Raw genomic sequence first — 8,178 nt, 5'->3', positions numbered from 1 at the left:
ATTTCTCATCAAGCGGTGTATAATTATAAATAATAAATAATAATAAATAAAATTTTTATTTGTACCCCGCCCTTCCGGGTGATCAGGGCGGCTAACAAAATGCACCGAAGCGCAAACAAAATACAAGATTAAAAACATACAATAACAATAACAATCCTTAAAAACACTGAAAACCCCTTAGCCCAACCTCACGGCCACGAGAGAGGAGGGAGGCCCACAGGATGTTTAGTCGGGGAATGCCTGATTAAATAGGAAGGTTTTTAGGCCCTTCCTAAATTGGGCCAGGGTGGTAGATGAGCGGAGCTCCGTGGGCAACATATTCCAGAGGGCTGGGGCAGCTGTGGAAAAGGATCTTCTAGCAGTAGCAGCCAACCTAGCCCCAGGCACCTTCAGGAGTTGCTGCCCAGATGTTCTGAGGGTGCGAGGCGGAATGTACGGGGAGAGGCGGTCCTTCAGGAATCCTGGGCCCAAGCCATTTAGGGCTTTATAGGTGATAACCAACGCCTTATATTGCGCTCGGAAGCGAATGGGCAGCCAATGGAGGTCTTTAAGCACGGGTGTTATATGGCTGGTCCTGGGAGCACCAGTGACCAGCCGCGCTGCCATGTTCTGCACCAGTTGCAGCTTCCGAGTTTGGTATAAAGGTTGCCCCATGTAGAGTACATTACAGAAATCCAGTCTCGAAGTTACCAGAGCATGTACAACAGTTTCAAGGTCCCTCTGAGCCAGGTATGGGCGCAGCTGGCGAATCAGCCGAAGCTGATAACAGGTACTCTTGACCGTCGCATTCACCTGAGCAGTCAGGCGAAGGGAAGAGTCAAGAAGCACCCCCAGACTGCGCACGGAGTCCTTCACGGGGAGCGTGACCCCATTCAGAACAGGTGGAACCACCGTCATTCCTGGTCCAGGGGAACCTATCACTAGTACCTCCGTTTTTTCTGGATTAAGCTTGAGTCGGTTTTCCCTCATCCAGCCCATTACTGACTCCAGACAGGCCACGAGAGGAGAGACGCCATCCCCGGTCACTGCATCAGTCGGAGACATAGAGAAAATGATTGGGGTGTCATCAGCGTACTGATAACCCCGCGCCCCATATCTCCGGATGATCTCTCCCAGCGGTTTCATGTAAATGTTAAATAGCATGGGGGACAAAATGGCTCCTTGAGGGACCCCAGTTTTAAGGGCCCACTCACTGGAGCACACGTCCCCCAGCTGCACCATCTGGGACCTCCCAGAGAGGTAGGAGCGGAACCACTGGAGCGCAGTGCCCCCGATTCCCACCTCGGCCAGGCGCCCCAGAAGGATACCATGGTCTATGGTATCGAAAGCCGCTGAGATGTCCAAGAGCACCAACAGGGACACGCTTCCCCTGTCAATGCCCAGACGGAGATCATCGACCAAGGCGACCATGGCCGTCTCAACCCCGTGACCCGCCCGGAAGCCAGTTTGAAATGGGTCCAGATAATCCATTTCATCCAAGACCGCCTGAAGCTGGATCGCAACCGCCCTCTCAATCACCTTCCCCAAGAATGGTAGCAGCGACACCGGCCGATAATTATTATGAACCAGGGGGTCAAGGGAGGGCTTTTTTAGGATCGGTCTTACTATGGCCAATTTAAGATCCGATGGAAATCGTCCATCCCTGAAAGATGTATTAATTATCCGGCGTAACAAAAGTGTCACCGCCGGTCCCCCCTGGGCCGCTAACCATGAGGGACAGGGATCAAGAGAGCAGGTTGTTTTCCGAACACTTCCGAGGATCTTGTCCACATCCTCGGTACTCACCGACTCAAACTGATCCAGTATAATATAATCCACGGAGGCTCTGGACGCTTCTACCCTAGGTTCTGCCATAATGTCGGCGTTCAGACCTTCGCTTATACGAGAAGTTTTATCCACGAAAAAGTCGTTAAACAAGTCGCAGCAGGCCTTAGAGGGTTCAAGGATCTGGTTCAGGGCGGGAGGGAGCTGAGTTAGCTCCCTGACCACCCTGAACAACTCTGCTGGACGCGACTCCGCAGACGCAATACGAGCACCATAGAACGAATTCTTTGTTGCTCGTATTGCCTCTCCATAGTCCTCTAACAGTCGGTCTAGGAGAGTCTTGTCGCTTAAGCGAAGGTGTTTCCGCCAACGGTACTCTAGCCGTCGCAGAGCCCGCTTCCTCGCCCGGAGATCTTCCGTGTACCAGGGCTTGCGTTTGGAAGCGGGCCTGAGAGGGCGCTTGGGAGCGATTCTGTGTATAGCCCCAGAGAGACCGGTATTCCAGATACCGGTAAGGGCATCAACAGAGTCGCCGTCATTTCCAACCGTGAGCCCCTCTAAGGCTTCTTGGAACCTCTCAGGTTCCATCAGCCTTCGAGGGTGGACCATCCTAATCGGTCCACCACCCCCGGGGGGGATCTGGGTAGAAGCCTTGATTATCACCTCTACCAGGAAATGATCCGTCCATGACAAGGGGGAAATATCAGCTATTTCCACCCACGGATTTACCGCCTCCGAACAGAAGACCAAATCGAGAGTATTACCTGCGCAATGCGTGGGACCCCGTATCAGCTGGGACAGGCCCATGGCCGCCATGGTCTCCATGAATTCCCGAGCCGCACCAGGTGGAACAGAGCTTGCCGTGAGGGAGATGTTGAAGTCACCCAGGACAAGAAGCCTGGGCGCCTCCAACATCAGCTCAGCAACCAGCTGTGTCAGCTCGTTAAGGGAGTCCGCTAGTGCACGGGGTGGCCGGTACACTAACAGAATCCCTAGACTGTCCCTAGCCTTTAGGGTCAGGTAAATACACTCAATATAGGTGGTCTGTCGGAGGTGGTTCCTGGTGAGGGACACGGTGTTCCTATGTACCAAGGCCACACACCCCCCCGCCCACCTAACCTGCGCTGGTCCTTCACCGAGTACCCGGCAGGGAGGGCCTGAGCCCACACAGCATCCCCTTCAGGCCCCAGCCAGGTCTCGGTAATGCAAGCCAGGTCACACTTTGAGTCCTCCAGGAGATCCTGGAGGATGTGGGTCTTGTTATTAATAGACCTGGCATTGCACAGGAGCAGCGACAGGGTTTGTGGCACGGTTGGAATGAGCCCCAGGTCCTTCAGGTTGGGAGGGGGACAGGAAGGCGAGATAGATATGACGCATCTATCCCGTCTTCCCCTGGAACGAAAGTCCCTTCTCCCACCGCCATACCTCCCCCTGCCCCACACAACCTCGATTGGGGCTCCGCCCACCAAGGTGTTGTCCCCGGCCCAGGCATCCCCCGCATCTCTATCCCTCCCCCACCCTCCTATGGCTGTTAATGGAGCAGGGGCTAGCCACTGTAGGCATTCCCAGCTCCTAAGGCTATTCTAGCCTCCTACACCCGCCGCTGTGCAGCTCGGAAAACCCCGGGAGGAGGCCGCCCGGCGAAAGACACAGTCCCAGTGACAGCGGCGTCGGTGGCGTCGGTGGTCCCTTGCGCAGAGGAGACAGAGGAAGAGAAATCCTCCTGGGCCACTGCCCAGATGGGAGGGGGGCGAGCGGCAGCGTCTCTGTTGGGGAGCCGGCTTTATAGGGCCGCTCTCACCGGCCCCGCCCCTCCAAAAATGCCGCTCCGGCGGCGAAGAAAGATCCTCCTAAGCCGCTGCCCAGATGGGAGGGGGGCGAGCGGCAGCGTCTCTGTTGGGGAGGCCGGGAGCCGGCTTTATGGGGCCGCTCTCACCGGCCCCGCCCCTCCAAAAACGCCGCTCCGGCGGCGAAGAAAGGTCCTCCAAGCCGCTGCCCAGATGGGAGGGGGGCGAACGGCAGCGTCTCTGTTGGGGAGGCCGGGAGCCGGCTTTATGGGGCCGCTCTCACCGGCCCCGCCCCTCCAAAAACGCCGCTCCGGCGGTGAAGAAAGGTCCTCCAAGCCGCTGCCCAGATGGGAGGGGGGGCGAGCGGCAGCGTCTCTGTTGGGGAGGCCGGGAGCCGGCTTTATGGGGCCGCTCTCACCGGCCCCGCCCCTCCAAAAACGCCGCTCCGGCGGCGAAGAAAGGTCCTCCAAGCCGCTGCCCAGATGGGAGGGGGGCGAACGGACTTTATAATAATGGACTTTATTGACGTTGTAACTATATGGGCGCACAGGTGGTATTCATTTCCAGGGCTTTGATTGAAGACAATGAAAGATCTTGTACCAGAGAGTCGAACACGGCGGATTCATCAGCGCAGACCTCCACTTTCAAAAGCCATGACCTTCAGGTCATAAAATTACTGATCAGGAGTTGTTGGGTTGTTTGTTTTGTTTGGTTTTTTTTGCACACTCACAAGAAGTGAAACACTATTGATTTTCCCCCTATTTTTGAACCTAAAGTAAAGGGAAACCTGAACATAAAGGTTAAGGAAACCTAGGCACTAGGTGGCATTAAATGGGTCCTATTGGGAGGGGGAAGCAAGATTAATGTTGATTTTGGGGCTCTCCAGACCACCCTAGTTTTCCTCCGGAGGGATGCCACAGTAGCCAAACCGCGCAGCATTCCTCCAGAGCAAAAGAACCCGGAAAAACCAGGTTCTTCTTGGCATGCGCAGACACTGTCATCAGCCATAAGTGTGCCATTGGCGCACTGTGACCCGACCATGATGGAAGTGCAGCGCCCAGAGGTGTGGACGCAGTGCCGTGCTTGCATCACGCACACGCGCTGCATAAAGGTGGTGCCGTCCATATATGCTAGGGTTCCGGAGCATGCGGATGCTGCATGCTCCAGAACCCTAGAATTGGCCCCAGGCTGCCACAAACCGGCTGTCTATACTGGGCCTTTGTTATCAAATATATCACTTTTCCTAAGGATTAAATCAAATCCAAAGGTTGAAATCAAAGGATGCATTCTCCCCAGAACACCTTCCCAACTGGAAAATGTCTGTTTAGGGTAAATGTGTTTAGCCTTAGAGCAGTGATGTCCAAACTCTGGCCCTCCAGTTGTTTTGGACTTCAGCACTCAGAAGCCTCAGCCACCTTGGCCAATTCTGGGAGCTGAAGTCCAAAACACCTGGAGGGCCAGAGTTTGGACATCACTGTCTTAGGGCATTAACTATTGTATAGGCTTATTGAACCTTATTGTCAGCCATGATTTACTACTGGACTCTATCAAGGAGGTCATGGGTATGAATTTGCAGGACCTCCGCTGACCAGCGAAGGACAGGAGGCCTTGGAGATGTCTCATGCACAGAGTCACCATGGGTTGAGATCGACTCAAGGGCAGTCAACAACAAGAAGATGCATCTTAATGTGTGTTAAGTTGTGTAAGGTTGCCAAGTTTCCAGGTGTCACCTCAATGTTCCAGCAAAGTGCTCAGCTACTTCATGGGCAGAGAGATGTTGGCATGCTCAGCAATGGATGGCCGGCAATGATTGCTCTCTGCAATAAATCTGGAGCTGGAAGGATGCTGGCCCTTTGAGAAGCAGCTGGCCTCTGGCTTTTAAGAAGAAAACATTTGATCCGGATGAAAACTACACAGAGGCAAAAAGCAATTGCAAATATGCCCCCCCCCCCCCCGCCCTTTCTTTCCTTCTTTTTCTTCTTCTCAATTGGAGATATTTGGTTCCGGTAGAAATTAAAGACTGAACGAGCCTTTCCAAATATGACCAAAAAAACCTCAGCGTATAAAGTGTTGCTCTTTGCAGTTTAAAATCCAAATGTCATGGTGGGAAAGAAGAAATATTTTCTGGATGGAAACAAGTGACATCCAGCTGTTTCTTACCAGTCTTGCAAAAGCAGATTTTGGCCTTTTTTGCCGCGGTTCTGAAATAATAGCTTTTAACAACTTTCATTTTAATCACTTTTTCGCCTTTAAAAAGGCCACTAGGCACTCCATTCCTATCTTTTATATTGCAGCAAGTGGGAGAGCCATGCATCCCTCCGGATGTTTTTGGAGTGCAAATCCCATGCGACCATTGGCCTTGCATTCTGGGGTTTCTAGTTTATTTGGATAACCAGAGGGTTGGATAACCGGAAGTCCACATAATAGTTGAAAAGGTTTAGACACAAAAGCCAGTATTAGGAGCTTCTGTAACCACATTCAGGGCATGATCTTTGAATGACGTTCCTGGATCCGTAACCATCCCTTCTCCCTCCTTGCTATGGACATCCAGAGTAATTATTCTTGTTCAGTAGCCATCTACTCACAGCACTAGCCCACTGTACAATCCTAAAAAATGTTCATAGAGGCTCGATGGTTAAGATCATGGCTTTCAACAATGGTATGCTATACCCGAAGTCACGAAAATCATGCCCCAAAATCTGAACCCAGGGACTGAAGTCTGACTCCATTGTGCGTCCTTTAATTGTGCAGCTTTGTGAACAAAATCTCCTTTTTCTGTGCTTCGGAAACTTCTGCTTATTGGATTTTGGCATTTGCCTTTTTGCAAAAGTTTCATTTCTCTCCCCTGCCGCTACACCCCAACCTTCCTCTGCTTTCTGTAATAATGTTAGTGTGTGTGTGTGTGTGTGTGTGTGTGTGTATTCATTTTGTTGCTCTTTCTACTGAATTGCATGCTTCCCCCTGCCATCCCCGGTTCCCGATGTGGAGATAAAAGAAGGCAATCCGGCGCAAAGAAGCCGAACAAGGGCCGGCCGTATCATTGGAGTTGACAGACAGTGGAGTTTCAAGCTGGGAAAAAACTCTTGGGAAGAAAAGGCCTTCCTCCGCTGGGGTGCAGCGGGCCCCCTTTTCGGATCAGGATGGATGGGCATTCATTACTTTGTGCCCAATATTCGGCAGCTTTGATCAGGGGACCGTTTAGCCCGCAATGCGTGGGTGAAAGTCAGGCAAAGGAGAGGGAAAAGACACCCTTCCTGACTCAGAAAAGCAGGGAATTTCATCATTTGTTGCTAAAAAATACCTTGCATCGGAGAGGAACTGGTGAAGGATCCCATTGCCTGAGATTTTGGTCTGTCATGGGTTGGTTGGTCAGCTTTGTTGAGTCTTTTCTGTCTTCCCCTCCACACTCATTTCATTCTTTCCTTGTTCCAAAAGTATTTAATTGACATAAAAACAACACGCTGCGTCATACACATCAATAAACCCATCCGCAAACACAAAGATGCAAGAACCATTTGCATTTTACATCATTCACAGTTGCTTATGGTAACTTCCCATCAAGTTTGGTCAGCCAGAACATTTTGTTCCTCCTTTTCCATTGTTGTTCGATCTATATGAATAGTTTCATTTTATTTGGATGCTTTTCTTTTATTTACTCATAATAATAATATTTGTTTATAGCCCTCCTTTTCTCAAGGAATCAAGGCAGGTTACAACATCTTAAAAACCATACAATACAATACAAAACCATACAATACAATACAAGACCAAACCTGCCTTTGCATCCAAAAGTAAAAAGGAGCGGGTTTTACCTAGTTTCCATTTGGGTTAATGTTGCGTTAATTCTCATTAACGCTAATGTCGTCTGAAAAACAACCCGCTTTTGTGGGCTTTTCCCAGTTTAAATCCAGTTTCCGCACAGGATCTGTCCCGTGTGATAAACTCCATAGAATGGAAACCAGTGCTAAAACCATGAAAAGAAGAATGGACAAGCCAGAAAGGAAGAATATGAAGAAAGACCAATAGATGAATTGATCAATGGCAGCAATGAAGAAATAGACTGAGAGGAGTGTAGAAAGGGAAAATAAAGATAACCCATTTCAGGAGCAAAGCTATGAAAGTAGAAAAGGCTGGATGGGGAAATGCATGCAGCCCTTTGGAGAGAATGGTATTCTGAGTTGGGTCGGTGGAGCAACCACAAAATATAAAGATTTATGGCTGGGAATGAAGCATGTGCGCCCTTGGACATGTGCACTCAGAAGCATGGCTTTTAGCATCCCCTTAAAAAGCACATGGAAGGAATCCAGATTCTCTGTCATCATTGTTGTTTTGTGTCTTCAAGTCATTTCTGACTTATGGAGATATGAACTGTATCGCAGAATAAGTCCCCAACTGCAGCATTTTTATGCGCAGGAAGCAGCACTTTCTGTGCAAAAACATCTGATTTAATGCGCAGAAAACTCTGTTCCCTGCCCAAAAATACCACTTGTGAGTTTCACACTGAATAAGTTGAATATACCTATGTGTTGACTCAGCCATTGATCCAATGGTTCAGCTCTATTTCGGAGTCCATTTCAGAGTCTTCCCTATCATTCCAGATGCTCTGGGCTTTTCTGATTTTCCATGC

The sequence above is a fragment of the Sceloporus occidentalis genome, unplaced genomic scaffold (assembly GCF_023333645.1).
Source record: "Sceloporus occidentalis isolate IW3139 unplaced genomic scaffold, rSceOcc1.0.p SCAF_10, whole genome shotgun sequence".
In the NCBI taxonomy this organism is placed as follows: Eukaryota; Metazoa; Chordata; class Lepidosauria; order Squamata; family Phrynosomatidae; genus Sceloporus; species Sceloporus occidentalis.
The sequence above is the reverse complement of the archived record's forward strand: the minus strand, read 5'-3'. Positions refer to the sequence as shown.